The sequence below is a fragment of the Chlorocebus sabaeus genome, chromosome 1 (assembly GCF_047675955.1).
Source record: "Chlorocebus sabaeus isolate Y175 chromosome 1, mChlSab1.0.hap1, whole genome shotgun sequence".
Lineage (NCBI taxonomy): Eukaryota > Metazoa > Chordata > Mammalia > Primates > Cercopithecidae > Chlorocebus > Chlorocebus sabaeus.
In genome coordinates, this window is record NC_132904.1 from 31040206 (window position 1) to 31062060 (window position 21855).

The window sequence follows — 21855 nt, forward strand, 5'->3', positions numbered from 1 at the left end:
GTGAGTGGGTAATGACTGAGTGGATGAGTGTGTGTGTGAGTGGGTGTGTGTGTGAGTGGGTGATAGTGAGTGGGTGTGTGTGTGAGTGGGTGATGAGTTAGTGGGTGAGTGGGTGTGAGTGTGAGTGGGTGATGAGTGAGTGAGTGGGTGTGTGTGTGAGTGGGTAATGACTGAGTGGATGAGTGTGTGTGTGAGTGGGTGTGTGGGTGAGTGGGTGTGGATAAAAAAAGAATCCTAAAAGCAGCAAGAGAGAAAAAAACAAATAGCATACAATGGAGCTCCAATACATCTGGCAGCAGACATTTCAGTGGAAACCTTACAGGCCGGGAGAGAGTGGCATGACATATTTAAAGTGCTAAAGGAAAAAAGCTTCTACTCTGGAATAGTATATCTGGCAGAAATATCCTTCAAACATAAAGGAGAAATAGACTTTCCCTGACAAACAAAAGCTGAAGGATGTTAGCAACACCAGACCTGTCCTACAAGGAATGCTAAAGGGAATACTTCAATCAGAAAGAAAAGGACATTAATGGGTAATAACTAATAACCTGAAGGTATGAAACTCACTGGTAATAGTAAGTACACAGGAAAACACAGAATATTATGAAACTGACTGTGGTCTGTAAACTACTCTTATCCTAAGTAGAAAGACTAAGCAATGAACTAATCAAAAATAATAATTACAACAACTTTTCAAGACATAGACAGTATAATAAGATATAAATAGAAACAACAAGAAGTTAAAAAGTGGTGAGACAAAATTAGGCCACAGCATTTGTATTAGGTTTTTTTTGGAGGGGGGGTGCTTTTTTGTTTGTTTGTTTGTTTATTTTGAGATGGAGTCTTGCTCTGTCACCCAGCCTGGAGTGCAGTGGCAGGATCTTGGCTCACTGCAACCTCTGCCTCCCAGGTTCAAGCGATTCTCCTTCCTCAGCCTCCTGAGTAGCTGGGATTACAAGTGTGTGCCACCACATCTGGCTAACTTTTGTATTTTAAGTAGAAATGGGGTTTCACATGTTGGCCAGGCTGGTCTCGAACTCCTGACTTTGGTGATCTGCCCGCCTCAGCCTCCCAAAGTGTTGGGATTACAGGTATGAGCCACTGCACCTGGCCATGCTTGTTTGTTTGTTTATGCAAATAGTGTTAAGTTATTATCAGCTCAAAATAATGGGTTATAAAATAGTATTTGCAAGCTTCATGGTAATCTCAAAGCAAAAAATATACACCAGATACACAAAAAATGAAAAACCAAGAAACTAAATCATATCACCAGAGAAAGACACCTTCACTAAAGGAAGACAGAAAGGAAAGAACAAAGAAAGAGAAGACCACAGAACAACAAGAAAACAAATAACAAAGTGGCAAGAGTAAGCCCTTACATATCAATAATGACATTGAATGTAAATAGACTAAACTCTCCAATCAAAAGCCACAGAGTGGCTGAATAAATGAAAAACCAAGACCCATTGTTCTGGTGCCTACAAAAAACACACTTCACCTTCGAAGACACACATAGACTGAAAATAAAGGGAAGGAAAAAATATTCCATGCCAATGGAAACCCAAAAAAGCAGGAGTAGCTATACTTTTATCAGACAAAATAGATTTTAAGACAAAAACAATAAGAAGGACGAAGAAGGTCACTATATAATGATAAAGAGCTCAATTCACCACGAAGATATAACAATTTTAAATATGTGTGCACTCAACATTGGAGCACCTAGATATATAAAATAAATATTATTAGAGCCAAAGAGAGAGATAGGCCCCAATACGATAATAGCTGGAGACTTCAACACCCCACTTTCAGCACTGGGAAGATCTTCAGACACAAAATCAACAACGAAACATCAAACTTAATCTGCACTATAGACAAAATGGATCTAATAGAGCTTTATGGAGCATTTCATCCAATGGCTGCAGATACACATTCTTTTCCTTAGCACATGGATTATTCTCAAGGATTGACCATACGTAAGGTCACAAAACAAGTCTTAAAACATTCAAAAAAATTGAAATAACATCAAGCATCTTTTCTGACCACAGTGGAATAAAACTAGAAATCAACAAGAGGAATTTTGGAAAGTATGCAAATAAATGGAAATTAAACAATATGCTCCTGAATGATCAGTGGGTCAATGAAGAAATTAAAGAGGAAACTGAAAAACTTCTTGAAACAAATGTTAATGGAAACACAACATCCCAAAACCTATGGGATACAGCAAAAGCAGTACAAAGAGGGAAGTTTATAGCTATAAATGCCTACATCAAAAAAGAGAAAAAACTTCAAATAAACAATCTAATGATGCATCTTAAAGAACTAGAAAAGCAAGAGCAATCCAAACCCAAAATTAGTAGAAGAAAAATAAAGATCAGAACAGAAATAAATGATATTGAAATGAAGAAAACAATACAAAAGATCCATGAAAAAAAGCCGCATTTGTTTTTGAAAAGCTAAACAAAATCGACAGTCCTTTAGCCAGACTAAGAAAAAAGGAGAGAATATCCAAATAAATAAAATCAGAAATGAAAAAGGAGACATTATAACTGATACTGCAGAAATTCAAAGGATCATTAGTGGCTAATATGGGCAACTATATGTCTACAAATTGGAAAATCTAAAAGAAACGGACAAATTCCTAGACACATACAACCTACCAATATTGAACCAGAAAGATATTAAAAACCTGAAACAACTAATAACAAGTAATGAGATCAAAGGTGTAATGAAATCTCCCAGTAAAGCAAAGCCCAGGACTCAGTGGCTTCACTGCTGAATTGTACCAAACATTTAAAGAAGAACTGATACCAGCCAGGTGTAATGGCTCATGCCTGTAATCTCAGCACTTTGGAAGGCAGAGGCAAGTGGATCACTTAAGGTCAGGAGTTCGAGACCAGCCTGGCCAACAAGGTGAAGTTCCGTCTCTACCAAAAAAATATAAAAATTAGCCGAGTGTGGTGGCACATGTCTGTAGTCCCAGCTACTAGGGAGTCAGAGGTGGGAGAATTGCTTGAACCTGGGAGGTGTAGGCAGAGGTTGCAGTGAGCCAAGATCATGGCACTGCACGTGATAAGGGTGCGTACTTTCACAGCTGTTATTCAACATAGTACTAGAAGTCCTAGCTAGAGCAATCAGACAAGAGAAATAAATAAAGGACATCCAAATTGGAATGTAAACTGTCAAATTATCCTTCTTTGTGGATGATAATCTTACATTCAGAAAAACCTAAAGACTCCACAAAAAACTATTAGAACTGACAAACAAATTCAGTAAAGTTGCAGATATAAAATCAACATACAAAAATCAGTAGCATGTCTATATGCCAACAGTGAACAATCTGAAAAAGAATTTTTAAAGTAATCCCATTTTCAATAGCCACACATAAAACTAAATACCTAGGAATTAACCAAATGAGTGAAAGATCTCTGTAATGAAAACCATGAAGCACTGATGAAAGCAATTGAAGAGGACCCCCCAAAATGGAAAGATATTCCATGTTCATGGATTGGAAAATCAATATCATTCAAATGTCCATGCTACCCAAAGCAATCTATAGATTAAATGTAATCCCTATCAAAATACCAATGACATTCTTCATTGAAATAGAAAAAAAAAAATCCTAAAGTTTATATGGAACCACAAAATACCCAGAATGCCAAAGCTATTCCAAGATAAAGAACGAAACTGGAGGAATCACATTACCTGACTTCATATTATACTGCAGAGCTATAGTAACCAAAACAACTAGCATAAAAACAGACACACAGACCAATCGAATAGAATAGAGAACCCAGAAACAAATCCACACACCTACAGTGAACTCATTTTTGACAAAGTTCCCAGGAACATACACCGGGGAAAAGACATTCTTTTCAGTGAATGATGGTGGGAAAGCTGGATATCCATAGGCAGAAGAATGAAAGAAATTAGACCCATATCTCCTGCCATATAAGAAAATCAAATCAAAATGGATTAAATACTTAAATCTAAGACCTGAACCTATGAAACTACTACAAGAAAACATTGGGGAAAATCTCCAGGACATTGGTCTGGGCAAAAATTTCTTGAGCAATAGCCCACAAGCAAAGACAACCAAAGCGAAAATGGACAAATGGGATCACGTCAAGTTAAAAAACTTCTGCACAGCAAAGGAAACAATCAGCAAAGTGAAAAGACAACCCACAGATTGGAAGAAAATATTTTTAAACTACCCATCTGACAAGGGATTAATATCCAGAATATTTCAGAAGGTCAAACAACGCTGGAGAAAAAATATCTAATAATCTGATCAAAAATAGGCAAAAGATGTGAATAGATGTTTCTCAAAAAAAGACATACAAATGGCAAACGGGCATATGAAAACGTGCTCCACATCATTGATCATCAGAGAAACGCAAATCAAGACTACAATGAGATGTTATCTCACCCCAGTTAAAATGGCTTTTATCCAAAAGACAGACAATAACAAATGCTGGCGAGGATGTGGAGAAAAGGGAACCCCTGTATACTGTTGGTGGGAATATAAATTAGTACAATCACTATGAAGAACAGTTTGGAGGTTCCTCAAAAAGCTAAAAGTAGAGCTACCATATGGTTCAGCAATCCCACTGCTGGGTATATACCCCAAAGAAAGGAAATCAGTATATTGAAGAGATATCTGCACTGTCATGTTTACTGTTGCACCCTTCACAGTAGCCAAGATTTGGAAGCAACCTAAGTGTCCATCAACAGATGAATGAATAAAGAAAATGGGGTACATATACATGGTGGAGTACTATTCAGCCATAAAAAAGAATGAGATCCAGTCATTTGCAACAACATAGATGGAATTGGAGATCATTATGTTAAGTGAAATAAGCAAGGCACAGAAAAACAAACAACACGTATTCTCACTTATTTGTGAGATCCAAAAATAAAAAACAATTGAACTCATGGAGAGAGAAAGTAGAAGGATAATTACCAGAGGCTAGGAAGGATAGTGAGGGTAGGTAGGGATGGTTAATGGGTACAAAAAATAGTTTAAAAGAATGAATGAGACCTAGTATTTAATAGCACAACAGGACGACTAGAGTCAATAATAATTTAATTGTACATTTAAAAATAACTGAAAGAGCATAATTAGACTGTTTGTAACACAAAGGATAAATGCTTGTGGGGATGGATACCCCATTCTCATGATATGATTATTATTCACCGCATGCCTGTATAAAAACATCTCCTGACCTTGTAAATACATATATGGGGTGACACCTATAATGTACCCACACAAATTAAAAAATAAAAATAAGGGGAAGGTAGGGCGGCCATCGTGATGGTCAAGCAGTGATGGGCTGGGGCCAGGGTGACAGTTGGCAGTTGGAATGAGGGAACTGTGAGGAATCTGAGACGTTGGAAGACAGCCCTGACCAGAGAGGGTGGGATATGAGAAACAGAGGTCCGGTGGCATGAGGCAAGGGAAGAATTTCAGAGGCAGGAAGAAAGTACACATAATAGCTCCCTGAGCAAAAACAGAAATGGGAAGGGAATATGATCTGAGAAAGAGTTTCATCTGCCTTTACGATGCCCGAGGCAGAGAGTGGCACACGAGGACAGGGTCTTGTCTTCTGGTGACTTATGGTCTAATACAGGACACAGCAAGCTCACAAGAAACTGCCTCGTAGGGCTGAGTGAGATTCGCTGACAGAGCTGCAGAATCACATTCCTCAAAGACAGACGAAGGAGCTTGACGTAAGTTTGGATTCTCTGGTCCTGAGATGAAGGCAGGTGTAGGAGGAGGTGGCCAGCAAGTCTGGGGAGTTTAGGGCAAACTCAGAAGGGTGAGGTGAGTCAGGCACCGAGATGTATGAAATAAACACATCAAGTTGTGTGAATAAATGATCAAGGAAAGAGAGAGTTGCTTGAGGAGGAAACAGAAGCCAAAAACCCTGGATCACTCAGAGAACTGGAGACAGCATGGGGGCTTGAGCCAAACTGCCGGGATTTGTTCTGCCCCTGGTTGCTTGTGTGTTCCTGGGCCATTATTACCTTCCCTGTGCCTTAATACCTCCATCTGTTAAGAGGGTACTATTATAGTATCTATAGCAAAAGTTATATAAATTGATAAAGTAAAATGAGGGGATGTTGCTTGGTTCATAGAAAGGGTTCCATCGATGTTAGCCGGACTCAGTGCATTAAGAGGGATAAAAGGGAGGCTGTAAGTCACACTGAGCTAGTGCCGCATCACTGAAATTCTGGTAGGGAGAGGACTTTAAGAAGCAGAATAGGATCAGGATGACCATGGGGAACACATAGTGTGCACATGAATGCTTTATTTCATTAATTCTGTGCAACTCTGTGCCAGGAACTACTATCTGCCCAGGTTTACAGATGAGGAAACCGAGGCTCATAAACAGAAAGTGACTGGCACCAGGTGGCTTAGCCAGACACATGCACAGCTGGAATTTGAATCTACAACTGTACAGTCCTACAACCCATGTACCCACGCTGCCCTTTAGGAGCCACCCAGCAGCATGAGGGGAAGGAACAGCCTGGCCCTGGCAGTGTGGGGCTGCAGCCAGGTGTGCAGATCAAGTGGGCAGAGAAGAAACGATGTGGCAGATGTAGGTCACTCATCTTGAGACCTCTGGTCAAGAATGAACTGAGGGGCCGGGCATGGTGGCTCATGCCTGTAATCCCAGCACTTTGGGAGGCCAAGGCGGGAGGATTATCTGAGGTCAGGAGTTCAAGACCAGCCCAACCAACATGGAGAAAACCCATCTCTACTAAATATACAAAATTAGCCAGGCTTGGTGGCACATGCCTGTAATCCCAGCTACTCAGGAGGCTGAAGCAGGAGAATCACTTGAACTCGGGAGGCAGAGGTTGCAGTGAGCCGAGATCACGCCGTTGCACTTCAGCCTGGGCAACAAGAGTGAGACTCCATCTCAAAAAAAAAAAAAAAAAAATGGAATAAGGCAACAACCTGGGGGCATGAAAGGGTCACCTAGGAGTTTTTTTCAGAGGGGCATGCAGGACATGTTTTCAAGCAGGGCAGAAATGGAGAAGAAGAGGCTGGGGGTATAACCGATGGAAAAAGGGCCTTGCGGGAGTGAGAAGTGCTGAAATTGGGTCACATTTGAAGGCAATTTGTTTTGGACAACAGGAAGAGAATGGCTACAATGGGAGGGAGTTTATTACTGTGTGAAAGGAAGTAAAGGGTGGCCACGTGCCCCTGCTCACTCTGTGGGAAGAGAAGTTGAACTCCACCTTGGCACACGTGTCTGGTGAGCTGGGAGGGCACACTCGATTGGAAACCAGAACATTTGTGCAAGGGCTGGGGGTGTCTTAGAGAAAGCAAGTTGGGTCCCTGCTGAGGATCACACCAGCCTGAGCTCCAACCATCCACACACCCACCCAGGCGCTCCATAAATTGTTGGGACTAACGAGAGAGTCAAAATGACGCAAAGCAAGAGATGCTGTCTTCGCTGATGCGGCTCACAGGCTGTGGGAGAGACGGGCAGGTGCAGTTACTGCGGGAAGACGCTGTAACTGGTGACGTGAATGAGGCCGTGGAAGCCCTGAGGAGGAGTCCCAGTGCAAAAGTGACGTCTAAGCTCAGGGCTGCAGGAAGGGCCAGAGGGAGGAGCAGAGGTGAGAGTGTTAGGCAGGGCCAGCGGCTTCTGCAAGCGACTGGAGGAGCAGGGCACAATACCTTCCAGGAGCTGAATGGTGTTCACAGCCCCTGCAGCACAGACCGCGGTGTGGACAGGTGGCAACTTGCACTTCATCGTTACGTGGCTGAAGGGCCATCGATGTCTTTTGAGCAGGGAGAGGCCTGAGGGGATTTGGAGAGCTGCCTGTTTCCTCTGCCCTGCAGGATGGGATTGACAGTGCCCCTGGCTGAGGAAGGAGGGCACAAGGACGCTGTGGCCGTCAGGCCAGGTGAGAGGGGACCTCGGCAGCCATCACAGAGTGGGATGGCAGGCTCACGAAATAATCCAGAGAAGGGCTTGGAGGTCTTGGCAATGGTGAGGACAATGGTGTACACCAGTGAGAGCGTCACGCTGGGGAAGGTATGATGAGGTGCTTTTATGTGAGGAAAGGGGAGAAACCTGGTTTTGAAACCGGGTTTTGATGTGCGTGCAAGATGTCTGTGCGGTCACATCCAGCAGGCAGCCAGCCTGTGGGATGGTGGTTTGGAAGAGATGTGGGAAGGAGTCAATGACTTGGGAGGTGTCAGCACAAAATCGAAGTCTCAACTCTAGGTGCTGTGTGGGTGAGTCTGTCTCATCACCCCAGGAATGGGAAGACTGCTCTGCTGGGTGAAATGAAAAGGGCAAGGTTTGGTTTTGATTTTTAAGGTGGGCAAGAGTTGAGCTGATTACTTGAGCTTGAGACATTGATGGAATTGTCTGGAGCTTATTGAGACACTGTGGGAAGGCATCCACAGAGAGGGGTGCAACCCCGAAAGAGGGAGGAGATGGTTAATGGATACACGTCTCTGAGAAGTCTGGATTCACATGCAAGGCTCCACTTTGGGCAGGGGAAGGGGGAAAGGGGCAGGGGTGGAGGTCTGAGGCAATAAATAGCTGCTGTACAGGTGAGAAGAGCTGGGGAGGACCTTGGAGAGAGCACCAGGTGGGCTTGGAGCCTGTCACTCCACAGGGGAAGAAAAGGGTCATTTTTGATGGTTTTTGTCCACAGGACTCTGCACCTTAGGTGCAGGAGAGGAGGTGACAGGAAGCTGAGGCTTGGCTGGCCACATGGAAAGGCATGACTTCCGCCCTGCAATTCAGAGGCATCCATGGACAGAGAAGTGGACCTGGAGAACGGTGGGGCAGCCCTGCAGGCGTCTCCGAGCAGAACCTCAGGGGTTTGGGCAGACCTTTCTGAACCTGTTGATGGAAGTCTGAGGAGGAGCCTGGGCGGAACTCCACCCCCCCTTCATCCTGAGGGCCACAAGGCCAGGCTCTGATCGCTGGCCCTTCGACTAGAAGAGCAGAAAAGTACCTGGGAGGTCCGTTGCAGCAGCAGCCAAGATGAGTAAGAGCAGATGTGTTCGTGACAACATCTGAGATGCCCATGAGGGCCTCCCCGGTGGCTCCAGGTAACTTTGCAGGAGGAGAGGAGCCAAGGAAAGTGGAGTGACCACAGGAGCTCAGAGCCCAGCTCAGTGCTGCCCGGGGATGCTCAGGTCAACATTCGTGCACATGAACTGCCTGTAATGCCACACTCACCCCCAAGCCAGACCCGCCGTTTCCAGAGCACCTTACAGACTGGAAGTACTTGCCCCCAAACTTCATCCTTTATGCTCATAACGACCCCATGGAAGGGGGTGCTTTGATGCCTTGTAAATGAGGAAAGAGTTGGAGAACTTAGGGAATTTTTCTAACATCACACAACTCACAGGTCGGGAATCCAACCTGCATTTATCCTCACATCTTTTCATATTGCATGCTATTTAAGTTCCATGGCCCTTTGTTATAATCAATCTTTACCGTACACCCACAGCTCCCTTCTTCGGGCTTACTCAGTAAATGGCAAGCCCAGCCAAGATCAACTGTTTGCCTACTACTCCCACCTTCAGAAACATGGTTGGCCATGGCTGGAAAACGAAAGCAAACCTCCACTGCGATGGTCAAATTCATGGCCTTTAACCTCAAGTCAGTCCAGTGAGGCTCTGGTGTTGTCTGGCCCATTCCCTCTCCCACTACTGTGGATGACTATTTCATACCTTCTCCTCTGCTTCACACTCCTGGGAGGATCCAGGACCCCAGCGTGCAGCAAGGTTTTGGTGGGAAAGCCCCATCTCTGACCATCAGAGAAGGTGCCTGAGGTCTGGATATCGGTACCAGCCACCCCTCCGCCCAGTTCCCAGGGATCAGCTAAATATGCAAATTCCCTAGGGTTTGGCAATGAATGACTCCCCAGATACTAACTCACATATTTAACGTGCTCTTTGGGAGTGATGGCATTTTGAGGAAGGGTTCATTAGCGCCGTGTTCTTCTGAGTGGGCAGTGTTAGGCGACCCGCAATGCCTGTGCTCTATGTTGCTCTTCCCTGTCCTGTCTCTCTGTCTGCATCAGAAAGAAGATACGCAACTAACACAAGGCTAGGAGCGTGTCACCTGGCTGCTTCTCACCTGGGAGGGGTGAGGGGACTTTGGGTGAAATTTGGGGAGATTCACTGCAGCTCCCACTTCTCCTGGGATGCACCAGGCCAGCAGCGCTGCCGTCTGTTTTACCCGGGTTCCATGTATCAACTCTGCACAATGAGCACCAAGCAGAGATGTCACTTGAGTGAAAGAGTGATGTCAGTTGAGCAAGATAACTCCTTTAAACCTCACTGCTCCTGCCACCCTGTCGAGGGCTACAGAGCAGAGAGGTCAATGGGGCTCCAGTCTCTCCCTACCTCATGACCGTGGTCCTGTGGTTTGCAGGCTTCTTTGTGAACCAGTAATTATTTAGGGAGCTTAAAAATATTAGAAAAATTTTATTTAAAAGCATTAGATTTTTAGTAACATTCTAGCTCCATAACTATCTAAATGGCTCCTGGAAACAAGCAGACATTTCTTTCTTAGGCTCTAAGTTGAGGTGACCTTCCTTAGTGGTGAATACCGTTTGTTAAAACCAGAAATCTTGGAGTTGACTCTGGCAGGTTGAGTGTCCATGCAGGCACCAGGAAAGGCAGATGGTACATATCTGAGTCCAGGTAAGACCCAAGTAAGAGTCCCTTAAGGGTGAGACACAACAGGAATCAAAGCTGAAGAAGTGACAGATGTCTATGAAGTCCCCTTGGTGGAAGAGTTGGTCCCAGTGGATGAGGCTGGAGTTGGCATCCTTCTGACAGGGAGACCAGGCTGGGCATTCTGCCTGAGTCAGCCTGTCGGATGCTCTGGCTACACATACACTCGATACCCCTGGGAAAACCCAAGTACACAGGCTGAGCCACAGGAAGATTCTAGACCAGGAGCTGCTGGACCAGGGTGGGGGACAGAGGCAGGGAGAGGCAGACATTCAGGGCATAGAAGAACTACGTCCTGAGTGCTTCTAAGAGCTAGGAAGCAGTGCTCACATCAAAGCTGACTTCTCTGCACAGCCACTGTTGAAGACCCAGAGGAGCAGAGCAAGAACCACATCTAAGCACCAAGACTTCTCTCTGGTCTCAGGCCCGAGGCAGCGTGGCTTTCTGTCCTGTCCCCGTGCCTGTCAGGCCAATTCCCTCCTCTTAGTTCTGGTCATGAGGGGCCCTTGCACTTCCAACCCTCCCCACCCATCACCCTCATCATTCCACTTATGGAAATCTCTCTCATGAACTTCCCAAGCCCCCACCTGCTTGCTAGGACCCCCCAATATCAGGCTGCTTTCTGGGAGCCGATTGCTTTCTCAAAGCCCTGGCGCTCTGGGAGTTGGAGACCTGGGAAGTGAAGCAGAAGCTTCTCAGGATACCCTGAGCACTGTGCAGGGACAGAGGCTGCAGCCCCACCTTGTGGACTTCTGGCTTGGCCCAGCCCTACACAGTCTCAGGTCATGTAGCCTGGAGTTTCTGTAACAAAGGTACCAAGTCTAAGGTTCTAAGTAGACACTGCTGCCTCTTCATGCTGTTCAAATAAACCAGTGACGGGGAAAAGGATGTGAGATCAAGAGTTTCAAGGTGAATGGGGCGTGTCAGGGAGTGGGAAGGTGTGGGTGGCAGACCTAGGGACCATTTTTCCTCTCCACTCTCTGAAATGACTTTCACACCTTTTTATCTCTTCTCATACCTCCAACAGCCCTGCCTCTCCTTACTCTCAGCTGCTACACTGCTTCCTGTTTAACTGAGAAAACACGTAAACTACCCCAGATTTTATTAATAGCCATTCTTCCTCTAAAGCGCTGGACCCCACCCTACTTCCCACTCAAGGACATCCCCCCTGCAATTGACCTCTATCCACCTGCATCATTAGTTTTTCCCTCTCTATGGGATCATTTTTGAGCAAATCATGCTGGGATGGTGAACTTTTAAAAATCAGATTGACCGAGGTATAATTTGTATATAAAATGCACTCATTTAAGATGTGAAGTTAGATGAGTTTGACGAATGTATACACCTGTGTAGTCACCACCACAGCCATCACATTGTATAAATTCCCATCACCCTCAAAAGGTTTCCCATGGCTGAGTAGCATTCCCTTGTGTGGCTACAGCACAGTTTGTTTATTCATTTGCCTATTGGTGTGCAATTGTGTGGTTTCTACTTTTTGGCTATTATGAATAAAAAGTGCAGTGAACATGGATCGATGAGTCTTTGTGTGGACATATGTTACCATTTCTCTTGAGTAAATACAAGTAGAATAACTGAGCTATGTGATATGTTTAATTTTATGAGAAACTTCCAAACTGTTCTTCACTTTACATTTCAAAAGCAGTCTCTGAGAATTCCAGATACCACCACCCTTGGTATTGTCAGGTTTTCCCCCCTAACATTAGTCATTCTATTTTGTGCTTGTGTGTGGAGGTATGTTAATTTTGGTTTTAATTTGCATTTCTCTGGTGACTGATGTTGAACCTCTTGTGTTTATTGGCTATCCATATATCTTGTTTTGTGAAGTATATGCATATCTTTTGCTGATTGTATTACAGTTTTCTACATATCACCACACATTTCTCAGCCTAAACCAAAAACTAAAGCGCACTTCTTGTCTCTCAGTTTCCATGGTCTTCTGCTCCGAGTTTCACAAGTCTGCAACCAAGGAGTCAGCCTGGGCTACAGTGTGATCTGAGACTCAGGTCTTCTTCCAAACACATGTGCTTGTTGGCAGAATTCATTTCTCTGCAGCTATAGAACTCATGGTGGCTTGTTTCCAGGCCAACAGGAGAGCTTCTCTTCTGCTTCAAGAGTTTAAAATTCTTCTTACCATGCCCATTTTTGTATTGGGTGGTTTGACTCCTTACTGAGTTGGATGAGTACTTTATAAATTCTAGGTACAAGCCCTATGCAGCCGTATGTATTGCAAATATTTTCTCCCAGGCTATAACTTGCCATTTCATTTTCTTTCTTTCTTTGTTTCTTTCTTTCTTTTTATTTTTTATTTTTTATTTTTTTTGAGACGGAGTCTCGCTCTGTCGCCCAGGCTGGAGTGCAGTGGCTGGATCTCAGCTCACTGCAAGTTCCGCCTCCCGGGTTTATGCCATTCTCCTGCCTCAGCCTCCCGAGTAGCTGGGACTACAGGCGGCCGCCACCTCGCCTGGCTAGTTTTTTGTATTTTTAGTAGAGATGGGGTTTCACCGTGTTAGCCAGGATGGTCTCGATCTCCTGACCTCGTGATCTGCCCGTCTCGGCCTCCCAAAGTGCTGGGATTACAGGCTTGAGCCACCGCGCCCAGCAATTTCATTTTCTTAATGGAGTGTTGGCAGAAGAGAAATGTTTGATTTAAATGAAGTCTAACTTCTCAACTATTTTTTGGTGTGGTTCATGCTTCTTATTCCTACACAAGAAACATTTGCCTATCCAAAGGCTACAATATTTTCTCCTATATTTTCTTCTAGAAGTTTGATAACCTTAGCTCTTATATTTAGTTCTCTGACCCATTTTAAGTCAACTTTTGTGTATGATGTGAGATAAGAGCTGAGATTCAATTTTCCCCCCAAATTGATATCCCATTTTACCATACCATCTGTTGAAAATACCATTTCCCCTGTTGAATTACTTTGGCACCTTAATTGAAAAAAATAAATTGACCACACATAAATGGCTCTAATTCTAGATGCTCTATTGTTGTATTGGTTTATATTTCTCTACTTATATCTACAGTAATTATGTGATTGTTACATATTTATATTAAGTCTTAAAATTAAATAAATTATATCCTTCAGCATTTTGTTCTTTTCCAAAATTGTTTAGGCTATTCTATGGCACAAAGGTCATATTTTTATATAAATTTCAGCTTGCCAGCTTCTAAAAAAAGTAAGCGTGCTGGGTTTGCACTGAATATATAACTCAATTTGGGAAGAAATGCCATTTAGTGATATTGAATCTTCTGATCCATAAATCTAGTATATATCTCCATTTTCCTCCAACATTGTGTTGTAGTTTTTCGTGTCCATGTTTGCACATATTTCATTAAAATTTCACTGAATATATATCATAGTTTTGGGTGCTGTTATAAATGGCATTTAAAAATTTCATTTTCAGGCCAGGCATGGTGGCTTACGCCTGTAATCCCAGCACTTTGAGAGGCAGAGACAGGCGGATCACCTGAGGTCAGGAGTTCAAGACCAGCCTGGCCAACATAATGAAACCTTGTCTCTAAAAAATACAAAAATTGGAAGGGCATGATGGTGGGCACCTGTAATCCCAGCTACTTGGGAGGCTGAGGCAGGCGAATTGCTTGAACCCAGGAGGTGGAGGTTGCATGTGAGCTGAGATGGTGCCATTGCACTCCAGCCTGGGTGACAAAGCGAGATTCTATTTCAAAAAAAATTTTTTTTTTCATTTTCAATTATTCATTGCTAGTATATAAAAGTATAATCAGTTTTTGTATAGTGATCTTGTATTTTGTGACTTAGCTAAATTTACTTAATAGTCCAGGAGATTTTTTAAAAGATTCTTTATGATTTTCTATAAGCATGATCATGTCATCAGCAAATAAAATTTGGTTCCTTCTTTTCCTGTCTATATGCCGTTTTGCACTTGCTGAGACTTCTAACACAATGTTAAATAAAACTAGTGAGACTAGACACCCTCCCCTTGTTTCCATTATGAAAGAGAAAGTACTCAGTTATACAGTATTCAGAAAGTACTCAGTATTCAGTGTATGTATATATGTATATTTAGTGTGTGTATATATGTATTCAGTGGATTTTATATATATAATATATAGTATATCTAAATATAGTATATCATACCATTAAGTATGATGCTGTAGGTTTTTCATACATGCTCCTGATAAGGAAAAGGCTGAGAAAGTTCCCTTAAATTCCAAGTCTGCTGAGATTTCTTTTTTTATCATTAATGCGTATTAAATTTTGTCAAATATTTTTCTGTATATATTTAGATTATTATATGGTTTTTCTTTTTTAAAAAAGTATAATGAATTACATTGATTGATTTTTGAATATTAAGCCAACCTTGGATTCCTGGAATTAATTCCAGTTGACCATGATGTATTTGTGTGTGTGTGTAATATATATATATGCATATATATAGTATGTGTGTATTTATATGTATATTTAGTGTGTGTATGTATACACAGTACATTTTATATACATATCTAAATAATATATACATGTTATATATATAAATACACATACATATATACATATAAAGTCTTCAATTTGCATTGTTCCAATATGTACAAATTTCAGGCACCATGGGTTAAATAAATAACACCAAGGTTACCCAAAAATACAGTTCAAATCTCAAATCTCAGTTATCAAGGGATATTAACTGTAAGTAGTTGCATAAAGTGCAAACTTCACTGCTGGCTCCTCAGTCCAAAAGTCACTATATCAGTGACAGATGTGCATCATGATCAGTGACCAATCATGCCACTTCTTTCAAAGCCTCTCTGATTTCTTACTGCACATCTCTCACTCAGTTCACACACAGATAGCAAAATATGTTGTTGTGTTGCCTCCCTGTCTCCCAGTGATAAACTCATGTGGCATTCTATAAACAGGTAATCAAAATGAAAAGTGAGAAGGGTGGAGGTGAAATCTGAGTCAAACCTAAACACAGTTAAGGATTAAATAGTTGACCATGGGAATGCTGATGCTGCTGTCATTTGAAACTACATCTGCAGCCAGAGGAACTTAGCGAAGGCAAACTTACTAACATAAAGGTATAAGCAGTTATGACAAAAAAGATTATGTCTCAGGGAAGTGTCTGTACTTAACTTTCCCTACTTTCTCAATTCCTGTGCACTATTTTTTTCATTTGTTTTACTGTGATATATATAATACATACGTATACCAACGTAACAATGTAATGTGCTCAGTTCAGAAAATTATAAAGTGAACATCCTCCTCCCTCCTGCCCCGCAGATGTACCCATCACTCTAGAAGTTGTGTGAAATGTTTCCATGCTTTTTTAAAAATTGTTTTACTATACAGGAATTCATTCCTAAAAAATGTTTATCTTTTTCTCTTGCCTCACTTTTACTTTATGCAACTATCATTTTTCATGTCTATATTATATTTTTGAGATTGTGTCTACATTGATTTATAGAACTGCAGTTCCTTCATTTCCCCTGCAGTACTGCATTGTTTTATGACTGTATTATACACAGTATGGATTAATCCCAGTCATGATGTAGAGCAACAGGATCTTATCACAAGAAATGACATGCTGTGTGGTTCCATTTATATGCTCAAGAATATGCAAAACGAATCTGTGGGAATAGAGGTCAGATCAGTGGTTCTCTTGGGTGTGGGGGGGCGTGTAATGGAATGGGAAGGGACACCTTTGGAAGTGTTGGAAATGTTCTAAATCTTGAATTGGATGGTGATGGCCCAAACATAATCATATTGAAGATTTGCAAATAATCACATTTACATGTTTAACAAAAAAGCTTAAAAAATAAATACATGAAAATATTGAGTTTATAAACAAGTATTAATATAAGCAAATATAAACAATTATTTATAAATTATTTCTGGAGTTTATAAACCAACACCTATGGCAACTTAGAGATATTTTCAATACATGAATGCTGAGCTCTGAATTTTTCCCAGTTGTTGCCATTCCACTAGGCGTGTTTTATGAAAAAAGTGAAGTGACACTATATAGGGCTTTATAAGATTAGCTACTTAATATTTTTTAAAGATAGGCTTTCATGAGTTCAACTGTGTTTTTCACTGAGAAATCCAGACATGCATGAACATAGGAGAAAGTGGCTTGCCAGGCAGGGAAGGATGGGGGCTGTGTTTAAACCTGCCTGCCCATGTTCAAATCTGTTCAAACCTGCCTGATCAAAATCCTTCACAGATGGTTTCTTCTCGAGAATCTGGTCTTTCTCACAGGGCCACCTTAGTCCTAGGGGAAAAGGATAGAATTTTTTTTGTCTTTCTATCTCATGAATTTTTTGGTTTCACATCAAATTATTCTTACTGCTGAAATCCTACACCTGTTAAAACCTTATAGGTGAGGTGATAGAAAGTAAGAAATAAGATCTGAGCTGGAATTCTGGCCTGGTCTTTTACTGGCACTTAGAACCAGGCCTGGCAAACGGCGAATATATGAGAAGGAAGAGCTACCCATATTATCATTATTGCTTTTATTATTGCACCTGCTCTTGATGATTTTATAGTTTTTTGGCTCTAAGAACACTGTAAAGTGTTTAGAAGCTCAATAAAAAGCATTGATAAATACAATACAAAACATCCAAAAACCTTGCCCTGTATTGGAGTAACTCTCTCATGCCTAATGGTTCTGGGACTCCAGCTCCTCTTCTGTACATGCTCCAAAAGAGCAAACAGCATGTCTGCTCAGAGCTTCCTTAGGGGAAAGGGACACCTTTCTCTGCTGGATTGGCTGGGCAGGTAGATGGGATCATCCCTGTCAGCCATTTCTTCTTTAATTCAGAAGGCTCCAGTGAACCACAAAAGAGAGAGTGGACATGATGCTTTGAAAAGTGTGTATTGCCTTGCAGACAGAGGCTAGCATCCATTTAGCTACTCTCATTTCTCCCCATCCCAACCATATAAAGACGCTGGGATCTGCCAGGATGTTTAGGAACAAATTATTACCCTTCCATTCTTAGGGAGGCCCCAGTGAAAAAGCCTCTTCCAGAAATGCCCAGCATCAGCAACAAGGACTCACTCTTCCAAAAACACTCAGTATTGGGGAACAAGGCCTCTTCCAGGAACACCCAGCATTGGGAACATGGTGTGCCTGTGTGATGGCTGGGTGCCATGGAAGGACAAAGGCAACCCTCTCCAGTGCCATGTGGTATTAAATGCAGAAGAGGCTTTACTGGAGAGAATCCTACAAGAGGAGAAGTGGAATGTCCATGAACCTCAGATCCATCCTCCCACAGAGAGGCAGGCAGAGCAGGGCAGCGATGGGCTGGATGTGTCACAGACAACTCTGTGGAATCGCAAAGCACTCAAGACGTACAGGGTGGGTGGCGGGCTAATGCTGTGCTTCTAGAGCTTTCTCAGGTCGGGGTTTTTGGGACTCCCAAAGAATGTCCTGCCTGGAGAAAGAGGAGAAGAGAGAGAGGGATGTCTCGATGTCTCTTCACTCTGAACACCACTATCCCGTGGGGTTGTGATGTTCCCCTAAACTGTCAGACCTAGAAGCGCCCCCAATATGGAGTCCCTGCTGCTCACCAAACTTCCATTCCCAATCTTTTCTCTGGTCCTGTCCTCCTCAACAGTCCACTGTTAAGGGCAATCTTCTACTTCAGTATTCCATTCTACTCCACAAATACCTCTGGACACCTTCCAAAAGTCACCTCTTTTCCGTGTTGGGAGGATCTGTTAAGCATGATCCTAAAGTAGCCCAGGGTGCTGCCTCCCTCTGGGTCTCCAGTCCGGCTGCCCCCAGAGGTGTCTTTCTAAGGTCTAGCTTACTCCCAGGCGCCCCTCCTAGGCTCAGACACCTCCCATGCTTCTTCATGCATCCAGGTCGAGATCTAGAACATTCCATAAAGGGCCTTGTTTCCTCTGTCTGGGAGTCAAGGTACATACCCAAGTGTTGTGCCCTCTTCCATCTCTACAGTGTTAACTCCCTGTGCTCTCTGGCCCTCACCTTCCCCAACTCACACCCCTGGCCCCATGAACACCCATTACTTATCCTGATCCTCTGGTTTGAAATGCGGCCCCCAGCGTTCATGGGTCATTGAAATCCAACCAATCTCCTCCTCCTGCCTCATCTCCAGGAAGCCCTCCTTGACTGGACTGTGGCTGTCCTCACTACCTCACTGTCCCCATCCTCCGGTTTCCAGGCATTGAACCTCGTGCACACGTGGTTGGGAGGTTCTCCAGTTGATTCCTGCAGGCCAGTTCTGAATTCCCCTGTCAGCAAGGAGCAACTTGAGCCAGGAGGGACTGCACCGTTCTGTGCTTGGAGGGGAGGGGAGTGGTCCCTGGTATCCTCTGATGCCCAGGCCCAGCAGAAATATGGAAGACCAAGTGCTACGGGGGAAGGAGAACTGGGCCGATTGTCAGGGTCCTGGGTTCTGCTGCTGTCTTCCAAGTACCCTAAGCCTACTGTTTCTATCTCTGGGTCTCAGTTCCTGAGGCTGCAAAATGGAAACAGATGGGCTGGGCTGGGTGATTCCTAAAAGCCTTTACAGTTTTCACAGATGAGTCTTCTCCGAGTGGTTTTCAACATTGTGTATCAGACTCACCTGAGGAACTTTTAAATAATGGCGATGTCCACGCCCCGCTCTCGAGGACAGAAGATGGCAATTGAAGTGAGCCCACTACCTGCAATTTTCTAAAAGCTCATCAGGTGACTCCAACGTGCAGACTCAGCTTGTATGGAGAGGAGGGCCGCTGACTAGGACCTGTTTGTTTTCAGACAAAGCGATGGATTCATGCTGCCCCCTGGTGGTCAGACTGCTCACTTCAGGCAGTTCCACATCTTAGGATCTTCCGGCGGGGCAGGAAAAATGTACCCAATGAATAAGGATGAAAAGAGACAAAGAAAGGAAGGAAAGAAACTTCCCTGGCTTCTCCATGACCCAAGGATTCACAGACTCGTGAGTATTCCCCTTCCCCGCTGTCCCCTATGATAAAGTTTATATTATTTATCATAAATCAAGAGACCGAGTCCTGGGGGCAGTCACATCTGCCTTTGAAACCAATCCACTGTGGCCGGGCGCGGTGGCTCAAGCCTGTAATCCCAGCACTTTGGGAGGTCGAGACCATCCTGGCTAACACGGTGAAACCCCGTCTCTACTAAGAAAATACAAAAAACTAGGCGGGCGCCGGGAGGCGGAGCTTGCAGTGAGCTGAGATCCGGCCACTGCACTCCATCCCAACCCACTAGTCCCATCAACAGTTTTGGGTGTTTTTTGTTTTTTGTTTTGGATAAACATAGAAATTGACCCTTATGACCTTAAAGCTTGAAACTTACATTTGTTTTTATCAGAGTTTCAGAGTTTCTTCCTCCAGGAAAGGACCACCAGTTCTCTCAAAAAAAAAAAAAAAAAAAAAAAAAAGCATCAAAGATCTGAAACTCACCAGATCATTGCATCCACACAATGAAACTCCAGGCCCCTCATTCATTGTGATTGCTTCCTGACCCTTCCCGAGTTCCTGTTTTCTCATACACTTACATTTCTTCCCTGCTGTATAAACTCCTAACTTCAGCTGGTCAGGGAGATGAGTTTGAGACTACTCTCCCGGGGAGATGATTTGAGACTGACCTCCCATCTCCGCTGCAGCACCCAATTAAAGCCTTCTTTTTTGGCAATAATTGTTGGGTCAGTGATTGGCTTTCCGTGCTGTGAGCAGCAGGACCTAGACCAAACCCCTGGTGTTTCAGTAACACATTAGGCGTGAAAAAGCTCCCTCTGGATCCACAGGCTGGGTGTAAGGGGAATTCAGAAGGTGACAGGCTTGGGGGAACTTCTGAGACAGCAAAGCCAAGCAGGACATTTGAGATAATGAGATGTTACGTATCTGGAAAAATGAGTACCCAGTGCTAGGTTTATCCCTATTCACCAGTCACCATGACATTGGGTAAGCTCATTTCGCTGAGCCTCAGTGAGTGCTGCTCACTATTCTGAACACCAAATGTGTTCCTGGACAAAGTCTGTCAAGGGCCGCAGAGGTTTAACTGATTCCACACTCGCCAAACTCCCACCCATTCCACATGGAGTAGAGCTTCCCAAACCTGGTTGGAAGCCTGCAAAAACTGGGGAGCTCATTTTTTAAACATAATATAAGAGAATGTGTTCAAAGTATCATTTTATCATCACAATACAATCTATATATGTTACTTATAAGAAAAATGAATTTAAAAAGCAGTTATGTCTCAAAGGCTACAGTTTAAGTACAAGATTCGGTTCCATAGTGTAGTGGTTATCACGTCTGCTTTACACGCAGAAGGTCCTGGGTTCGATCCCCAGTGGAACCATGGTTGGAAGGTGGCTCTTTTGGCCAGGCGCGGTGGCTCAAGCCTGTAATCCCAGCACTTTGGGAGGCCAAGACGGGCGGATCACGAGGTCAGGAGATCGAGACCATCCTGGCTAACCCGGTGACACCCCGTCTCTACTAAAAAAACAAAAAAACTAGCCCGCCACTGCACTCTAGCCTGGGCGACAGAGCGAGTCTCTGTCTCAAAAAAAAAAAAAAAAGATTTGGGGGAGTGGAAGTAAGGGGTAGGCTGGATAGCTCACCACTGTGCAGTGGCCCACAAGGACCACATGGAGCATGTCTGTTTCTGTGGGTGAGACCAGGTTGGGCAGTCTCCGGCATCAGCATTAAATTATGCCAAGACTCTCTGTGTCAGGCCCTAGATCAGGGGAGACTATATATAGGATATTTGGATGACCTCACACATGGCCCAAGCACTTTCTAACCTTCTGTGTCTTGTAACACCCCTTCACCTGCTTAATTCCAGCATCCCTCAGATCTCACCTCAAACATTACTTTCTTGGGGAGGCCTTCCTTCACATTCCAATCGAGTCAAACACTCCAGTTCAAATGTTCTCAAAATGTTCCATTTCTCCTTCAGAGATCGCAGTTTTAATTCATGTTAAGAATTGTTTTGAGTCACTCTCTCTCAAATGAATGTGAGACTTTGACAGAGGGGACTGCTTCTGTATCTCCAGCAACCAGCACAGCACCTGGCCCCTTTGCAAAGGGCTCAATAAATTGCTGAATGAGTGAATCCCATCTTCAAGATAAATAGCTCTTTTCTAATTGTTCCTTATTTATTTG

The 21855-nt window shown here is 43.5% G+C and overlaps 1 non-coding gene across 1 annotated transcript; it reads left to right on the forward strand.

Moving 5' to 3' along the window:
• The first annotated feature begins 20976 nt into the window (after positions 1-20976).
• TRNAV-UAC (transfer RNA valine (anticodon UAC)) lies at positions 20977-21049 on the forward strand. Its single transcript has one exon. It is a non-coding gene; the product is annotated as a tRNA-Val (tRNA).
• The last annotated feature ends 806 nt before the right edge of the window (positions 21050-21855 follow it).